This window comes from Camelus dromedarius, chromosome 14 (genome assembly GCF_036321535.1).
Source record: "Camelus dromedarius isolate mCamDro1 chromosome 14, mCamDro1.pat, whole genome shotgun sequence".
NCBI classification, from domain to species: Eukaryota; Metazoa; Chordata; class Mammalia; order Artiodactyla; family Camelidae; genus Camelus; species Camelus dromedarius.
This window is the reverse complement of record NC_087449.1, coordinates 11,866,942-11,887,577: the sequence shown is the minus strand read 5'-3', so window position 1 is coordinate 11,887,577 and position 20,636 is coordinate 11,866,942.

Genomic DNA, 20,636 nt, shown 5'->3' with positions numbered 1-20,636 from the left:
GGCTGCAAAAGGAGATGTATGACTCAACTATCTAAACAAAACACAGAAAAAAACCCAGCAAAATATGTGAGAAGAAGAGTATGTTTAATTATGGCCCCAGGAGAGGCAATTTCTGTGCCAACAAATTATGTGGGTTTTATGTGCTATTAGTTTCTTATTCAATTAAAAATTGTGTACTTACCATGGCAACACCCATCGCTCCTGATACACAGGCTAATTTTGAGTCATGCAGGGCACCTTCTCGAAACAACACACAGACAAGCCATCAGATTCCAATAGATGCAAATTTCTTTAAAGCATATCATTGAAACAGATGTGCTCCAAATGCTGTTTTTCTTTTAAAAATGCTTTTTGTGTTTCATGGTAATGATAACTCTGAGTTACAAAAGGGCTCTTTAAAAATCAAGTTGCAAAATACTAAGCACCACAAATTCACAAGTGATCTTTAAAAAAGAAGTGTTTCCTTTCATTAGTGTCAATTTTCTAAATTGCTTTATTGGTTATGAGGTAATTAGATTATCTTAGATTTTTTTCAAAATGTTTGCTTCTGTTTTTTTTTACTTTAGTGTAATCCAAATACATTAATGAGAAGAGATGGTAAAATAATATTTGCTCCTTTCATCTGTCTTTATTCTGAAGAACCAAAACCTAGTAGCTATGCTGGTTATTAAAGTGATTATTATACTGATATATTGGATGAAACCTATCTAAGGACTTTCAGGTGTCGTTGGTAAATTTAATTGATTTTCTATTTTAAATTCTTCAGATCACATATAAATTTTTGCATAATACAAATGCTTCCTGTTTCCATTCAGATGTTAAGACTAAGTTATTGTTGAAATAATTAAGTAGCTTAGTAGCTAAGACCAGGGTTCTCCATCCAAACTGTTTATGTTTGATTATAAATTTTAAGTTTAAAAGTGGAAGACTTTAAGCAAATTTGTCAGTTTCTTTTTAAGCCTCCTTTTGATTGGTTGTAAAAGTGAGGTAACTAAATTCATAAGGCTTTTGTGAGGATGACAGGAATTAGTATATATCTGTTATATAATATGCTTGTAATTAATGTTAGCTCTTCTTTGCAATAAAGCATAGGACCACAGTCTGATAATTTTAGCAGACTGCAAAATACTTCTTTAAATAACTGGATTATAAAGCTCAACTTATATACCACATAAAGCAAATATATAAAAAACCCTAGCTACAAATAACTTTGATGACAAAGGTGAGTTAATTTCCTACTTCTGAAATGTCATATGACACCCATTCAATAGATAAAGGTTTTCTTAACTCTTATGACACAATTTGGCAATATCAGGTACCTTCTAAAATGAAGAGTAAGTCAATATATCTAAATATTTTTAAAATATTGGCTGTTTTCTAAAGAGAAATTTAAATCTAAAATAAATAGAAGAAAAATATAAAAATAGCAGAAAAGCAATAAAACAGAAAACAGAATGTCAATAGAGAAAAATTGAAACCAGAAGATGATTATTTGAAATGATCAATAAATTGATAAGACTCTAGCTAGACTAGTTAATTAAAGATGGCAGAAGACACAAGTTAATAATATCAAAAATAAAAGAGAGGACATCACTACAGATCCTTTGGACTTTAAAACTACAATAAAGGAATAATAAGAATAGATCTGTGCCCACAAATTTGATAACCTAGATAAAATGGACCAATACGTTGAAAGACACAATCTGTTAAAACTCATACAAGAAAAAATAGGTAATTTGAATAGGCTAAATCTATTAAAACATTGAATCAACACTTGATAACCTTCCAAAACAGAAAGCACAAGGCCCAGGTAGGTTCACTGATGAATTCTACCAAACATTCAAGAAAGAAATTATACTAATTCTTTATAATCTCTTTCAGAAAATACAAGAAGGAGAAATATTTTGCATTTCATTCTATGAGGCCAGCACTAGCCTAATAGCAAAGCCACAAAAAGACTTTAAAACTGTAGACCAATATCTCTAGTAAACATAGATGCAAAATTCTCAGTAAAATATTAGCAAATTAAATCCATCAATGTATTAAAAGAGTGATACACCACAACCAATTGAGATTTAATGTATGTGTGTGCGTCTCATTCAACATTTAAAAATTAATTTATGTAATCCATTATACCACAGGCTAATGAAGAAAAGTCACACAGTCATAGAAATAAATACAGAAAGAATATTTGCTAAAACCAACATCCACTCAAAACTCTCAGCAAACTAGAAGTAGAGGGGAACTTCCTCAACTTGATAAAGAACACCTACAAAAAAACTACCTCTAACATCACATATAATGGTGTGAAACTAAAACTTTTCTGCTAAGACAAGGAACAAGGCAAGGATAACCCTCCAATCACTTCTTTCCAACATTGTACTGGAATTCCTACCAATGTAATAAGACAAGAAAAGGAAATAGATATACAGAATGGAAAGGAAGAAATTAAACTGTTTTTGTTCACAGATAAAATAATCATCTATGTAAAAATATCTGAAAGAATTAACCAAAAATCTCCTAGAACTAATTAGCAATTATAGCAAGGTTGCAGGATGCAAGAATAACATACAAAAGTCAATCTCTTGTCTATATCTCAGCAATGAACAATTGGAATTTGAAATTAAAAACATAATACCATTTACATTAGAATCTCATCCAAATTAAATACTTAGGTACACATCTAAAAAAATATGTCAAAGATCTATATGAGCAAAACTACAAAACCCTGGTGCAAGACATAAAGAAGAGCTAAATGAATGGAACAATATTCCACGTTTATGGATAGGAAGATTTAGTATTGTCATGTCAGTTCTTCCCATCTTGATCTATAGTATAGATCCAATGCAATTTCAATCAAAATCCAAAGAAGTTATTTTGTAGACATCAACAAACTGATTCTAAAGATTATATAGAGGGGCAAAAGACCTAGAATAGCCAGCATAATACTGAAGGAGAAGAAAAAATTTTAGGACTGACATTCCTCAACATCAATTTACTAGAAAGCTATTGTAATCAAGACAGTATGGCATTGCCAAAAGAATAATAAATAGATTAACGGAGCAGAATAGAGAGACCAGAAATAGGCCCATATGGTCAACTGATCTTTGACAAAGGGGGAAAGGTAATACAATGGAGAAAAGATAGTCTTTTCCACAAATAGTGCTAAAACAAGACATCCACATGCAAAAACCTGAATTGTACATGCAGACTTTACCTCCTTCCCCAAAATTTACTCAAAATGGACCACAAACTTCAATGTAAAATGTGAAACTGTAGAGCTCCTAGAAGATGATGTATGAGAAAACTTAGATGCCTTTAGATTTGGTAATGACTTTTTAGATACACCACTATAAGGAATGATCCATGAAAAAAATAATTGATAAACAGGAACTCATTAAAATTAAAAACTTCTGCTCTGCAAAAGACAATATCAAGAGAATGGGAAGACAAATCACAGACTGGGAAAAATATCTGCAAAAGTCATATCTGATAAAGGACTTTATCCAAAATAGACCAAGAACTTTTAGAATTGAGATTAAATGGTATAGTGAAATTTTGTTGCCTGGCTTTTTGAACATCAAATTTGTGATTATACAATTAATGTAATAATTTCACTATAGAAAACTGAGAAATAAAGAATCTTATAAATTATATTAATATATAACACTATATTAATATACTTTTAATATTCATTTCTTGTTTTGTTAATATTTTTCTTATTCATTGACAGACTTTAAATACATTTTTAAGAGTCTCATGAAATCATGACATAATGATTTTTAAACATCTTGAAACAAAACTTTACATATCATAGTAAGAAGATATAATGCTGGACTCATGATAGAAAATATCTTCAACTAAATGGTTAATGAACTTTTCACAATTAAAGAACTCAATGACTTAATTTGCATGAGTTTTAATGATGTAGAAAGTTTATTGTTCATGTTCTTTGAAAGTGAAAATGAACACTATGATTCTCAAATCTGCTTTAATTTTTTTTATTAGGATTTGAGAAAATGAGAAAAAACGTACTTGGAGGTAATTCCTTTCCCACAGTGGTCCAAGCAAGTAGATAGTTTAGTCATTGAAATAATTATTAGATTAGATATTGTTTGTTATTGTCTAAATGGGTATCAAAATTTACAATAGTCTATTTGATATATTATGTATAGTCAGTCTTGCTTGTGAGAGGAATATAAACAAACATTAATTCAAACATGCAAATACTATGAGAGGAGTATAAATCTGTACTTTGATATATTTGGAAATATTCTAACCAATAGACTCTCAGCATCATGAAAATATCTTGAAATGAATCTGTAAGTGTTTCAATTTTAATAGTTCAATGTGCAAGATATTAAATATATTTAAAATATTAATATGGTAATGCTGTGCCTATAGAAATGAAGTTTTTGTATTAAATAAGTATATACAAATACAGTTAAGAAAGAAAAGAATTCCTAGATATGAGGGTAGAAACATAGAAAAAAGTTCAGGCAGGGCCTTTGCAGACATTTTGCATTTTTTTTTTTCCACTAAGTGCAATAGGAAAGGATTGAAAAATTTTAATCAAGGGAATCACATGATTAGATGTATGATTAGATTTTTTTAAAGATTTCTTTACATGCTGCATGAAGAATAGTCAATAGCACGCATATAGCCATGGTGTCAAATATGGGAGAGCAAGGAGAGTTTAGGCTGTGTGGAGATTTAAAGCAAATTAGTATGAGAGAAAAGCCAGAGATGCAGAGAAAAGGGTAAAAACAAACAAGAAGCACGAGCATGATGAAATAATCATCAGAAACATTTTTTTAAAAAATGACTAATAGGGACATAAATTAAGAACATGGTCAGTAAACATGAAATGCTCCCTGACAATGCAGAGACAATGGCCAAGAGTGAATTTGACTAAGGAAAATATGAAAGCTATGGATGACAAAGAAATACAATTTAACTTGTATGTTGTAAGTCTATCTTAGAAGGAAACAAGATAATTAAAAGTCAAGTGAATAAAGAAAGATATAAACCATGAAAAATTTCTTTAGGGAGAGGGGGACGTATAAATACACAAAGTAAAAAACTCTCTGAGTTGCAAAATAAATCAGTAGAGTTCCACACATAGATACAATTTCATAAAATATTTTACTTTCCATGATAAAGGAAAAAAATCACATAGGCGCCTAAGAAAATAATGAGTATCCACAAAAGCTAAAAAAATTCCAACTCTAGTAAATGCTAGAATACCCACAGAGGTGTGAAATAGAGTCATAGGAACCAAATTACATTATATATAGCTAGGTACATGAAGGGAATAAAAAAAAACTCAATATATCAAAAAAAAATCAAAAAATAAACTACACATCCCAAATTTTATTTAAATAACTTAAGAATTACTCTTGCTGACCAAGAGATGATAAATAAAATCATATATTCATACATACAGACAAAAACTATGTGGAAACAACAGAAAATTAAAACTAGATATTTTTTGCTTGCATATTTTAGACCTCAAATAATTTATCATCTGTTAGCTAGGTTTAATAATCTGTGAATGAATCATCCTTTCCTTAGCATTTCTTTCTCATCTATTTCCTGAGTTCTAAGAAATTTGTTTATAAACTCCCAACTTGCCCCCATAATTTAGATAAACTTTGTTGCAAGTGTTAATATTTACTTAGACAATAATAAAAAAAAAATCTTAATCGAGTGATCATTTCAATGAGTAAACTATTTACTTGATTGGAGCACTATGGGAGAAGAATCACCCACAAATACATTTTTTTTTCTCATTCTCTCAAATCCTAGAAAAAAAAAGTAGATACAAGAACCGTGATTGTCATTTTCACTGTCAAGGAACATGAACAATGACTTTCTGCATCATTAAAACTCATAAAAATTGATTGAATCGTTTATTTTTTAATTGTGAAAAGTCCATAAACCACTCAGTTGAATATATTGTCTATCATGAGTCTAGCTTCATATTTTCTATAATATGTGATGTTTTGTTTCAAGATGTTTAGAAATCATTATGTCACACTCTCATAAAACTATAAAAATGCATTTAAAATCTGTCAATAAATACGGCAACATTTTAAAAGTAATAAGAATAAATATTTAAAAATGTTTATAGTCTTTATTCCTCAATTTTTATAATGAAATTATTACAAACTTGATGTTTGAAAAGCCAGGAAGCATAATTTCACTGTATCATTTAATCTCAATTCTAAAAATAAGCTGAAACAAAAGAACAAAGGGATCGTTCCACACAGTAAAGTTTGGTAATTCTGGGAGGTGTATTATGAGTAAAATTCCCATTTTCTACTTTTCTATATTTTTTTTCTATTTTTTCAATAAGGATGTATGATGTTATAATGAAAATTACCATTACCTAAAATATAAAAGCATGGATATGCAAAAGGCAAAATTTTGCCTAGATATTCCTGATGAAGAACAAATCTGCAGTACTTATAAGACAGACATCAGTGACTATTATGAAACTATGATGATTATAACAAGTTGGTATTAGCACAAGTATAGGCAAACTGAACAATTAGATGATAGAAATTCCACATATATGTAGTGACCTCATTTATAATGATGATAATACTAAAGTATAGTGAAAAACGAATGATCCTTTTGATAGTGCTGGGTCAACTCCATATCTGTATGTGATTAAAAAAAATCTTGATCTTTACTTCATATTACACCAAATCATCAATTCCAGGTCAGTAGTCAATAAAAACACGGATAGTATAACATACATTTAAAGAGAAAATATAGAATATTTTTGTAACTTGGGAAGAGGCAATGATTTTTCTTAAGTAGAACATTAAAAAAACACAAATCATTTTAAAAGTATAAATAATCAGTTAATTATAAATGGTATAAACCATCCTAATTAAAAAGCAGAGATTGTTATATTGGATAAAAAAGCAAGTTAACTATCTGTTGTCTACCACAAACACACATAATATATAATGAAATACAAATAGGTTAAAATTAAAAGGGTAGAGAGGTATGCCAGGCTAACACTAAAGAAAAGTAAGATGCAGTAGCTATGTGTGTATCAAACAAAGTGAGTATCAAAGCAAAGGATCTTAAATAAAAAAGGTCATTTCGAATGTAGAGGGTCAACTCAACAGGAGTACATAAATATCCTAAATATTTACGCTTCTAAGAATGTACCTTCAAAATATATGAAGTAAAACCAGCTATAACTGCAAAAGGGAAATGAAAAAATCCAGTTATGAGGGAATTGCAAAACAATTGGTAGACTCAATAATTTTGTTTAATTAGTCATTAATAATCTAGAAGAGCTGAACATAATAAACCATTTTCACCAAACTGACATTTATCAAACAATCCACCCAACCCCAGCAGAACACATATTCTTTTCAGTTCAGGTAGAATATATACCAAGATAGATCATATTCCAAACCATAATAAATTAATAAACTTAAATGGATTCAGGACACGCAGTATGTATTCTCAAACCGCAATGGAATTAATTGAGAAATGAAAGATTCTAATTTAAACCTAAAATTTCCAGAAAGAGTTCTGGAAAATCCCCCAGATTTTGAAAACTAAATAACATACTCCCAAATAATCCATGCTGAATGAATATAAAAATACAAATTATTAAATTATCATGTTTACAAATTATCAAATTTGTAAGGATGATATTAAGGCAATAATTAGGGGTAAAATTATTGCACTAAATGCTTATATATAAAAAAAATTAAATCCAAGAACTCATCTTCCACTTAAGAAACTGGAAAATGTGGAGAAAGAAAACTCAAAATCAGGTGAAGAAAGGAAATAATAAACAACATAGCTTAAAATTAATTAAATGAAAGACAAAAAAAGTGGTAGAAAAGCCAATTAAACCGAAGCCAATTCTTTGAGAAAATTAATAAAACTGATAAACTGCTAGCCAGGTGGATCAGGATAAAAAGAAATAAGACAGAAATTATCAACATTCAGAATAATAGGTGGCGTCATTATAGGCTAATACATATATTAATAAGGAATATTATGGACAACTTCATGTGGATACATTTAACAACTTAGATGAAATGATGATGTTGTTTGAAAAACACAAACTACCAAAAGTTCTTCAAGAAAATATAAATAACCTGAATAATCTTGAATATTAAAGCATTTCAACTGCTAATTTTTTAAAAGATTCCCACAAGGAGCACTCCAGGAACAAATATCTTTGATGGTGAATTCTACCGAAGATATAAGGAAGACGTAACACCAGTTCTACACAAACTCCTTCAGAAGATTAAAAAGAAGGCAATACTTCCCAACTTATTCTATGAGGTCAATATTCCTGTGTTGGTGGTTCCCAAAACCACCTTTATGTTTGGTGATTCACTGGAAGAACCCACAGAACTCAGAAGCTTCTATACTCACAGTTGCAGCTCATTACAATGAAAAGATGCAGGTTAAAGTCAGCGAAGGGGAAGGTGCAGGGAGGAAATTCCAGGAGGGCCAGGCGCAAGCTTCCAGGCTTCTCCTCACGTTTAAGTCTCACAGGGGTATACTTAATTCTCCCAGCAAGACTGTGTGACAATCAGGAAAGCTCCTCTGCATCTTTCTGTCAGGTTTTTTAAATGGTGGTCAGTCACATAGGCGTTCAACCCCTCTGTAACTGGCCTCAGCTACTCAGACCCCACCCCTGCACCGCCTCCCCACACATCGCCAGGCAAAACAGGCATTCACCTGAACTCATATCGTTGGCGTAAAGGATCTGGTCAAACGGATAATGCCTTCCATCAGGGATAACGCCTTATGCTGACGCATTACGCCAATGCGTTAGACACACCAAAACACTCTCATCAGGCAGAACATCAGGGTCAGGACTGTATATGTATAATGAAATAGGGCAAACCTGAATGGTGACTGGATCCTGACATATAACGGATCTACAGTAAGTGACTTTTTGTGGTCATTGTTATTTAGTTTTATTTGTATTTCTATCTTAAACTGACTTGAACACTGATGTTTTGTTCCTAGCGTCCCTCCACCAGATGTTCCCTGCCTCTGTTTCTCATCTGGTAAAATCTTCTCAGCGTCTAAGACTTCAGTGTTATCCATAAAGTTTCTACTACTCCAAATCGTGCTAAGACTAGCCACTCACTGTTATATTTCTATTGCTTTTGGTAAAAAAATATCTATGACAGCTTTTCACCCGTTATTAACATCATGCCTATTTCTTGTTTGAGTTTTTTGGAGGCAGCAGTTGTGTCTTCTATATCTAGCATATGATATATGCTCAGAAAATAAATGAGGCAATCAGACTTTTATGTTTGCATAAGCAGGGTCTACACATGAAATTAAGTCATTCAGTGATTCACACATTTCTTCATCCACTCAGAATGGCCATATGCAGAGAGTGCAGACTCTGAAGTCATTACTATGGCTGAGGTCCCTGGCCTTGCTACTTGTCCACTGAGTGACCTTGGGCAATTTACTTCATCTCCTTGTGTTTCAGTTTTCTCATCTGAAAATAGGGATAATAATAGTACCTAATTCCTAGAGTCGAATTGAGAAGGAAAAGAGTCATCCATGTAAGCTGCCTGACTGACCCACAGCATCTGACACAGGAAACACGCAGACATGTTAGCTGTGTTAACTTTTATTCAGAGGACTTGTGGTGGGTTTTTACTCTGTGCCAGACCCTGAGCTATCATACAGTGCATTTTATCCTCTAAAGGAACTCACGGTCTAACGTGGGAGATAGATAAACACAATAAATAATAAATAGTGTGAACAGAATCTGATGGGAGCCCAGAGGAAGAACAGTCAATATCCTGGCTAATTAGAAAAGGCATTATTGGAGCAGACATTTGACAGATACGTGGATGTGTGCTAGGCTGAGAATTAGTGCAAACAGAGAGCAGAATGTGCAAAAATGTGGCAAAGTGAGATCTGGGGTGTCAGGGAAGGTTGAGAAATGGAGAGGCAGACAAATGGAAATGAATCTAAGAAATCACAGGACAAAACAGTTGTCACATGCAATCTGGGTAGAAATACTTGCCGACTTGAAGTTTGGTGAGCCATTTGTGAGTGGCAGCCTTGTATATAACTGAATATAACATTCAAAAGCACAGACCTCTTTGTTATAAACCCATCGAACACTTCCACTTCCTTGAACATGCCCAAGCATAGGCTGGTGGAAGGTACCACGGGACCAAGTAAACTCTGGCATAGCTGCATAAAGAAAGGGCAAAAAACGGATACATTACATCAAAAATAAATCAGACTTCCATTAGAGCTGCTAATTTTCAGCCCCAGTCAAAAGATTCAGTTTAAAACTAATCAAGTAGTAGCAAAATGAGCTGATTTAAATTTCACCTTCTCTCCTCTCACTTTTTATCCAACCTCTGTTAGAAGTGCTAATATCCACAGGACCGTAAAATGGCCTGAAGACCTCTTGCTGGAGGGATAAAGTGCGGATAATAAGGATAAATTGGATAAATTGCATCTGGAAAATCAGGAGTTATTTGAGAACTCAATAGAACTTTGCAGATCTCCCATATTTGAACCACTTTTTATATGTAACCCATCATTTTAGTGTATGTTTTCCATGTAAAATAAATAAACTAGAAAATATTCCAAGTTGGGATGAGGTGTAAATGGTGAAGCAGATAGGTTTAGCCACAATGAAATCAATTTTCAGACACAGCTAAGTTCCAACACCCAAGTTTCACCATAGTTATTATTTTTATAGGAAGAAAATATAAATATGATTTGCCAGACACAAACTTTTTTAACACCATGACTGTAGGTAGAATTTTCATAGACTCTTTCAAATGTTTCTCCTTTGCTAGTTCAGTCAAGTTATAACTGAGCAAATGCCACATTTTTCATTCTAAAGAACGAGGTTGACGTGATAAAATTGAAATTTTAGGTAGCTGATATCTTTTTTCCTGTTGCTGAAGGCTATTACCCTCCCAGGCATCAGAACATTTTTTTAAACTAAATAGTGCCATGTTCCCTACCCACCATGGGACGTAGCTTTGAATTACAGAAACCCAAAACACCGTATGATTTATTGATTAAGAACATGAACTTGGGACTCTTTCCCAGCTTTGCCACTTACTGAGTGTTCCGTCTAAGGCAGTTTACATAATCTCTCTGCTCTGCCTTTTTTGCATCTGTAAAATGGGGATACCGACTTCCTCATGGGATTGTTACAAATATTTGATGTGACAGTGATAAAGCACTTGCAACAGTGCTTGGCTGAAGTTTGTGCTCAATATATATGCTTCCTTTTAGCTACATTTTTGTGCACCGCTCTTCAGACAGCAGGTTTACTAGCTGTCAAATGCAATATCTAAGATATCCGTGCTGTCATGTTAACTGGAGTCATCTACCCCAGGCTGCCCATGCCTACTCCAGATCCTTCAGGTTTTTAAAGGCCCATGTATGGCTTAAGGCCACTCTCTAATGAAGCGCTTCCTGGATTTCTTCCAACTCCTCCTGCACGCAAGGTATTTTACCTCCTAGCTCCTTTCTCTGTATCTGTAATAACAGTTACCTAATTGAGCATTTGACTCTGGATCATATACCTTTTTTTTTCTCTCCCAACTGCCTACAGAATCTTAGTATATACATGGACCTATGATAATAACAGTTAGCATGTACTGTGTCATCGATATCTGCCAGGGACAGCACTAAATGTTTGACGTGTTTCATCTTATTTGTCTTCCTGAGAGCCTTCAGTATAGGTTCTACCGCTGTCCTCATTTTATAGGCAAAGAAACTGAGGTTCAAAAGGCAAATAAATTATCTGGCCAAGGGTTGGATCTGTGGTATGTGTTTATATTTGCTCTCAGGCTCAGATATCCAGAGCCTGAAATACATGGCCTCTGCTTCTGCTGGTAATTTGAGCCTTGTGAAATGGATAATATTCAACTGCTTTGGACCTCAAAATGCTCTAAATTTCATATGTTATGAGTAACATTATTCTGCTATGCACAGAGTAGGTGCTCAACAAAGGCTTGGTATACCTTTAATGATATGTACAAAAATGTTCACATTTCCCCCAAATAGCTCCCCTTCTCCACCATTACTTGGTAATTTCCCCAGCTTATTCTTTCTCTGTTGTGACAGTTGAGCCAAATTACTGTGATATGAACTCATCTAATCAAATATAATTAAAACCAACTGAAAGTTGGTCATTTCATTTTCACCAACCAGTATTGTCTTGTTAACGAATAGAAACTTTTCATTGTCAAATCACATAAATTTCTATACTCAACAGTAAAACTCTTATGTAGTTAGATCATTGGGGATAGCAGACAGAAGGTGGAGGAGAGGGAGGGTGGTCCGGAAGATGGTGATATACTGGTCTTCAGCACAAAGGGGTTTACTTCCTCTAAATGAGTGCCTGCAAGAAACTGGTTAGAACTGGACAGCCACAACTGCAAGGTGACAACAAAGACTTAACCAGACAGGACTCAATGCTCATTGTAATATAATCAACATTGCGGTTTAGGCCCACCCCCCCCCCCATGGATTTTTCTGTGTCATTATGGGTAAGGAAATACACAAAAGGGGATGAGCATGACTAAGCAGGGCAAGAGCCTTCAATCAATCAAGAGACCACCTCTAAGCGAGGGTATAAGAGAACAGGCAATCAAAGACCATTGCTGTCCGTCCTTGGATCAGCCCGCCTCCCATTCTTGGAGGTGCACTTTTCCTTTGCTAATAAAACCTTTAAAAATCTTTCACTACACAATGCTTCCGTCTCCCATTTGAATTCTTATCTTTTGGAGAGAACAAGAACAGGGGGTTTTCCTTTCCCTTTTTGGGGTAACAAAACAAGTTTATGGTACAAAAATCAACATAAACTAATGTTTTTCCAAATTTTATTCTGTTTAAGCTTAATTTTTCTTTCCTTTTTTCCTGGTAACACAGAGACATTTGATGGTTTCCTTCGCCATTCAATTGCTGAGAAATCACAGCAAAATATCATTTGACCCTTCACTACTTTTCAGCACCCCTGTAAGAGACAATAAGATGGCAAATATGTCAATTACATGCTCAAAGGATTATATATCTTTGCAAAAAGTTGCTTTAACCACTTATGAACAATCCATGGAGAAACAATGGAGGAAGTCAGAAGAAGAGTAGCAATCCACATTCTACCATTAACTAGACATAGGATCTGGTGCAAGAAATTCATTCTTTTTGAACTTGAGTTTGTGTATGTGTAAAATGGAAACCATTGTACCTGGCTCAAAAAGAGTTTGTGTAAGATTGGATTATGAATTGCTTCATAAACTGTCAAAATCTATGCAATGTAATGTTTTTCCCCCAAGCTCTCAATTTATGTCCATCTATTTTAGTTTCTGACTTGTGCCAGTCTTGTGTTTGATCTAACAGTAAGAGCCAGAAATTATTACCACTAGGTGGTTATGGGGACCTCTCTAACCTCGAGCTGACATGTATTTGCATCACTATAATCCCAGGTCTATTGGTAGAGACTACCCTTGATGTTGTTATAGTGGAACTACTTAAAGGTATGAAGAATTGAATGAAACTTCCCTTCCAATTGATTACTGAGCACACTTGCATCTCTCTGAAGAAGTCAGCGCATCTTTAATCTAGTTAGCGTGAATAAAGTTTTAAGAATATTTTTATAACTTGGATTAAATTGATTGTAATTAGAGACTAATATTTCACGTGCTCTCTCAGCCTATACTGTATTTTCTTATAAGTCAAGGAAAACATCTCCTTTGGGGGAGTTGAGAGATGAATGATTTTATAAATAGCAAAAAGTATGCTTTTTAATAAACGACATTCCTGCATCAGTTTTAAAGCTGCTAGAGCAGACACAGATTGAGCGCGCCCTCCTGCTCTACCCAAGGAAGGAAGAGTTGGAAATCTCTTTGTCACATGATGGATGTGAGTGATTTTCCTGAGCAAGCACTACTTTTCTTTCTAGAAGAAGAACATAGTTAAGCATATCAACTTTGATACACCTCCTTTAACAATTTCAAATTGAACACTGTCACTTTAATAACCCACACCTGGCTGAGATCCCTGTTCCCGTTGAATTCACACTGCAGTAATGAGCCCTGAACATCAGGCACAGAACGTAATGAGAACAATGCAATTAATCACCAAATCGTGCTCAATTTCAATAACATGAAAATTTCCCTCTTTTTTTTCCCTCCCTAGAAATAATATTTTATGTAGCGGAAAAGGTAAGTAAGGTTTCAGTGATGAACAAAAATATGTCCTCACTTTAAAAAAAAAAAAAGCTAACAGTCAGCAGGCCACGTGAAGGTGAGTGCATAAATGAAATACTTGTACCATCTGCTATAGAAAACTAACAGGAATTAAGTGGCACACATTTCTAAAAATACATCTTTTTTTACAGCATGCTGAAGTACATTTTAAAAATTAAATTTCTGAGAATGAATATAAAATTTATAATCAATCAGGAAATCTATCTTGTTAAAAGCATAGAAAATCCTGTTTTTACTAAGAAAAACAAATTTGCAGCCAAACTTTTTCCTAGCTAAATCCACTGCTGTAACTATTATGAAATAAATGAACAAACCAACAACTACTGAGTTGGATGTCCAGAGAGCCAGGCACACTTGAGTCACTAATTATTTGTGTGATGTAGGAAGAATTACTCAGTTTCTCTAGATCTGTCTCCTCCGCTGTGAAGCATAAAACTGGATAGGATATAAAGCAGAATTTAGGACAGTTAAATTCTAAGGCTCACAGATTCTAAGTATCTGAAGGGTAGAAACTGCAATGGCTAGAAATTGATCTCATTCACCTGTTTCATGTAGAATTTTCATTGAGAGCAAGGGGGGTAAGATGCATTTGTAAATTTTTTTTTTTCACCTTTTTTAAGTGGGCTCCATTTCCTTGTTCTCATTAAACCCTGACGCATTACTTGGCTATACTAAAGACAGGTAAAGGAGACCTGACCCTTGTACTTTAATATTTAAGTAGGACAGGGCCAGTTGTCTCAAAATTGACACAAGGCCTACATGACTATGACTGCACATATTTCTGAAGAAGACAGTTCATTAAGGACTGTCATTTGAAAAGCAGGTGCAGTTAGTCAACCCACAAAATTAGTTTATATGCACATTTCTGGTAATAATAAAAACCAATTGGGCATTTAGACACTTGCTATACATTTTTTTGTAGAGATACTCCTCTTTTATAAGTAAAAAAACACACTTTCCATGAATAATATGTGGCTTACACCCTGTTCTTTCCACTCACTTTGGAAACAGTATGAAGGGCCACGATCCTTTACAGAGTGAACACCTTTCTAAGATCAAAAATGACAATGTGTTTCACACAATTTGCAGACCAGTTGACATGGTTGCAATCCTGATTTTAATTTAACAGTGTCGTGAACACTTACTTTTTCAATTTCAACTAAGGTAACTGGCAAGAAATCCAAATGAGTAAAAGTAGTGATTGATGCAAAGGACGGCTTTTGACACATTTAAAACACCCCTTCAAGCTTGGGTTTGATGCTCTAACCTAATTTCAGTCTACCTGGAATAGAATGTTTTATTTAAGCAAATAATATATGTAAGTACTTTTTAAATGTAAGGACTGAAAAATACACCAGCACTTGTTTGAGCACTAAGTATGATTTGCCAGATACTCCACTAAATAGTGATATTACAGTTCCTATAAAATGGGGATACAATTGTTTGAGCAGACATGATGACAAGATTCCCTGCAATAGTCATCACACCACCCCTGTGAGAAAGATCATGTTAGGACCATTTTACAAATGAGAAAATTGAAAATCAGAGAGGTGAAGTCATTTCCCTGAGGCTACACAGCTGAGAAACTTTAGCATTGAAATTGAAACCTAAGCAAGTGGTCGATGTCATCACTTTTTGATCCAAGTTAAAGGACTTGCAAATATTTTACAAATTATGTATATTTTTAAGAATTGCTTTTAAACATTTTCTAAACCCATTTTGCACATTTTTTTCTTTTATGAGGTAAGTCAGGGATTGGATGATCAAGATTGTTTCTGAACTCAGGTTTGGCTGCCGGCCTCTCAAGAATCCAATACTGAGAGACAAGTATTAGTTAAAGGAAGGATAGCTTTATTGAAAAAGCTGGAAATCTTGGGGAGAAGGTAGACTCATGTCCCAAAGAATGAACTCCCCTTTGCCTGTCGGGGGCAAGAGATTCTAAAGGGGAATTCCAAGGGTGCATAGGACTGGGCTGGGGGCAGCTATATGCTGAACAGCCCCATCAACTCCAACACGTCTCCTGAAATTGGTCATTTGGTGGCTTGGCCAGTATCATCTTGATTGCTTTAAGTATACTTACTCCTCAATTCCAGAGTTTTGTTTTCTTTTGTTTTGTTTTGTTTCCCACTTCCTTGAGGCCAGTTCTGAGAACTGGGCAAGATGAAGCTCCATATGTCATAGCTACTGCCTGGTCACCACGTACGTAACTTCCTCCGCCTGGTGGAGGTTTCGCTATCTGCAAAACGGCTCAAAGGAGACGGCTCAGAATCTTATCTAGAGCCCTTGAAGGGGACTAAAGGCCCCTGACTTTGTTTAATGGCTAAACTGTTATAATGTTGTCTTGCTTGACTGTTTTCCTTTCTTTCTGCATTTTCTCGTTTCTCTGATTAAATCTATTCTCTGGAACTTGGGGAAGGCCGAAGAGGCTAAAATTTTTCTACAAACGAAAGGCAGGTGGAGGACTGGTGTATCTTTTCTGGGAAGGCTGTGCAGGGTCCTGCTCAGTTACAATATGCTCTCAGATTATTTTTAGGTATTTCAATCTGTGTTTTGTGCATGGAGAGGGTAAGGGCCTCTACAGATAAGCATCAAGGCTCCTTCCAGTTGAGTAGCAGATCCATCCCCTGTTAAAGATGTTGGAGAAATGGGTTGTAGAGAAACCGGACATTGGTTTTGGAAGTGTGACAGGTTGAAATCATGTTTGAATTATGAATGTGTGTCACTTTATTTCAATCACTAATATATTTGAAAAAGAAGAAATTAACTGGAAGAAATGCAAGCTTTCTCATAGGCATAATAACAGTGTCATAGGAAAGACATCTCTGGCGGTCTAAGTCTAATTTTGAAATTACTCATGCCTTCCAGAATAACAATTCTAATTACAGTCACTTCAATTTTATTTCAAAAAGAAAGAAAAAACAATAATCTCTAAGCACTAACGTAACATCAATACTGTTCATTTCTTTTTCTCTGGAAATGATTCTAATATAAATATGATGATATAGAACTTTGAAGAAATCCAGAATATATCCTTTTTAAAATAATTTTACCAATACTGATGTGGGTTTGTTTAAATGCCCTTAATATGGTCCCATTTCTGTATTCTTACACTTGGCCTCATGGGACAAGACACAGGCAGATCATGATGCAATACGGTGCAACGAAAGTTATTAAAAGTGGTAAAATAAAATGCTACGTGTGAACCATGGTCATGGGCGCTTTCTGTGTTTTCACAGGTGTAAGTCTTTTTCAGGAATTTCCTTAAGTTTAGTTAATGTTTTTTTATGAATTCTTAATAAATGTTTCAATATTCATTAAAATTGTAATAAGGACTCTTTTAAAAGTCAGCTTTGTCACCTCTCTCCCCGAGGAAAGCAAGCACCGGGAATATCAGGTAACTGGGTCACTCAGCCTCAGTGATGGGGTCAGCCTTATAAACAGATCTTAAAGTGCTAAAATATTTCTTGTAATATCTAGTATTTGTCTGTCATTGCACTTCCAAGAAGCTTATAAACTTTATGGAAATGATCTCATTAACTGATCTACCATTGCTCAGAAATAGGTATGGGGTAAAGTATTTCAACTACTGCTTGAGTCCAACTTCTGGTATGTTTTCCTTCTGAACTCTGACTTGAGCCCTGGTTTATTTAAACAGCACAAGGTTGCGTTCCAGGTTGTGATGAGTATCTGCCAGGGCTTGGGTGAAATGTGAAGTGACTTGACTTTGGAAAGGGGTTCATTAGAACCTGTGAAGACTCTTGCGAAGGGAAAGATCATGGAGAGAGTTGGATATATTCCTCCATTGCTTTGCATCACTGCTCCTGAGTTATCCCAGAAACATGGCCAACTGTCTTAAAATAGAAACGTGTTAAGGTTAAGTTGACAATACATTGTAGGTTGCAAAATCTGTGAAGGAAAATGGTGCTGCTCTAGTTTACTTTGACTAGCACAGTGAGAGCTCTAGGAATGTTTGTCGAATAACGTGAATTAGTGCATAAACAATAACCACTAAGACGTACTGACCGTACACTGTGTTTCAAGCATTAGCCTATAAATAATATGCAAAGCTACCAATGGTATGTAAATATATTCATTTATCATCAGAGTCTAATAATAAAAAAGTAAAAATAATAATAATAATGCATTGAAGGGATGATACATAAATCAATTCTCTTCTATAATTCAAACAATGTACACTTTTGCTAGGAAACTTCTTTCTGCCTGAGCTAAACCTATGTTCTTTTTATTCTCTTACTCTTTCAAGAGCAGAAATTGAGAAATATTAGGGTAAGAATACTTTAAATATTTCATGAATATAAAAAAAAAGGAAGATAGGCACTTTGGGAACTTAATATAAGCACTATTTCTATAAAAAACATAAAGAACATTTAAAGATGGTGTGAAAATTATTTTTTTTACTTAAAAATACCTTGTACATATTATTATTTTACACAACAATACACAGTTTTAGATGCATCCTCCTCAAATCGTCTCACTTGTAAAAGACTGACAGTTTGGGGGCAGGTAGGGAATACTATCAGGTTATTGGGAAAAATAAGCTTTATATGCATAATAAAAAATGCAAATTCAAAAATTACATGAAAGGACCTACCACATAAATAACTGAGCAGAATAGTTCTAAATATTCTGATATTTTGCAGCTTATCCCAGCATCCAAAATCTTTCTTGTTTTCTATTTAAATATTATCATTTTCAAAATCACAAAACGATGGAGTATAAAGTCGTTCAACCTCACGGTAGCAGTACGACATTCGGACTTGTCTCTATGATGAGCAGTGCATTCGGTGGCTTGGAAATTGTTAATCATGGAGCTCTTTTTGAAAAGTCTGTGTGTCAAAGCACGTTATCTCCTCAGTCTCTATTTGCCTGTGAAAGGGAGCTAATAAAAAGGCAATTTAAAAAGTCTGTGTGGTCGGGGAGCAACAAACAATTTTTGGTTGAGAAAATGGTGACAGTCCTTTAACAAATCTCTAGTTTCTCATAAACTGCTGGTTTACCTGCTCACCCACTATTGACAACACTGGGGTTCTACCCCCGACCCCACTCCCATCTTTGTTGCTTCAACTTCTGGGGGTCTATTTAACGGTGATCTAAATTACAAGCAGAAGTGTACGTCTTGAATGTTTCCTGTCACTGTGTGTTTAAAGAACAATTTCGGTAATTATTCAGAGCCTATCACAGTCTCTTCAAGTTCAGTTGTTTGCCTTTACCTTCTCGGGTGGAATTTGTCTGACCAGCGTCTCAGTTTTCTTAGGGCAAGAATGGTTCTGGAAAGAACCCTCTGATCATAATAGTAACAAATGTAGGGATCCTAAAATTTAATTTTAAAGATGGAAATAATGTATACATACAGATGGCTATACACATATCAACACAGGCTTACATGGTGTTTGTTGTTGGAAAATGAATGTCAGTGTATTTATCAACAGAGACTACTTGTTTCAGAATTGGTTGTCAGTCTAGCATAATGGAAACCTGGTATCTATCGTTGTCATAAGCTCTTATTTTTCGAAGTATTTCATCATTAGTTGCATTTTTCTTTCGGCATCTTGCAGCACTGGAACAACATTCCTGTAAAACACTGCCTATGAGATCTTTAAAATGACAGTCATCTGATAGCAATGGTTCCAGACAGTTTGAGCAAAACAAAGCTCATGTCAGAAACAGTGCATGTACCTTCACTTTCTACTAAAACCGAAGGCACTCCAGACTGTCTTTGTCCCCAGAAATGTGTCATTTGAAAGGTAAAAGGCTAGAAGGAGCAACTGCCTTAGCCTTTTCTTGTTTGTAATAAGTCATTCACTGTAAGACAGGCTATCATTACAAGCCAGTGTGAAATGGGTGCAGCTCCGAAGTTAATTCATTAAAAAAAAAATAGACATTTGCCAAAAAGCATGTTAAAATCTCTCTCTCTCTCTCTCTGTCTGTTTGAAAAGTTGCTGCTCCTCTGTAGCAAGGGGGTCATGCTCTTTTGAGACTCCATGGCATCCATCCATTCACAAGGCCTCTGTGTATTTGCAGTATTGTCTGATTCTATTTCAAGGAGTTGTTTTTCGAGGCCAAAAGTATTGAGATCATGCTGAGCAATTTACAAAATTTGTATCCTGCTGTAAAAGTTCAACATCTGTTCAAAAATCACATTTCTATTAAAATGTTCAAGACAGTGTTGCCGTAGACGCATTTTACATGATGTTTTCAAATAATTTTAAAATGGTCTCCTTTACTTTCCATTACACTAGGGGAAAAAAATCCATCATGTATAATTCAGTTGATGAAACAATCGTTGAGACTTTCATAAATATATAGGCTTAATTTCTAAACGCAAAGATTAGGTTTTTAACAGAG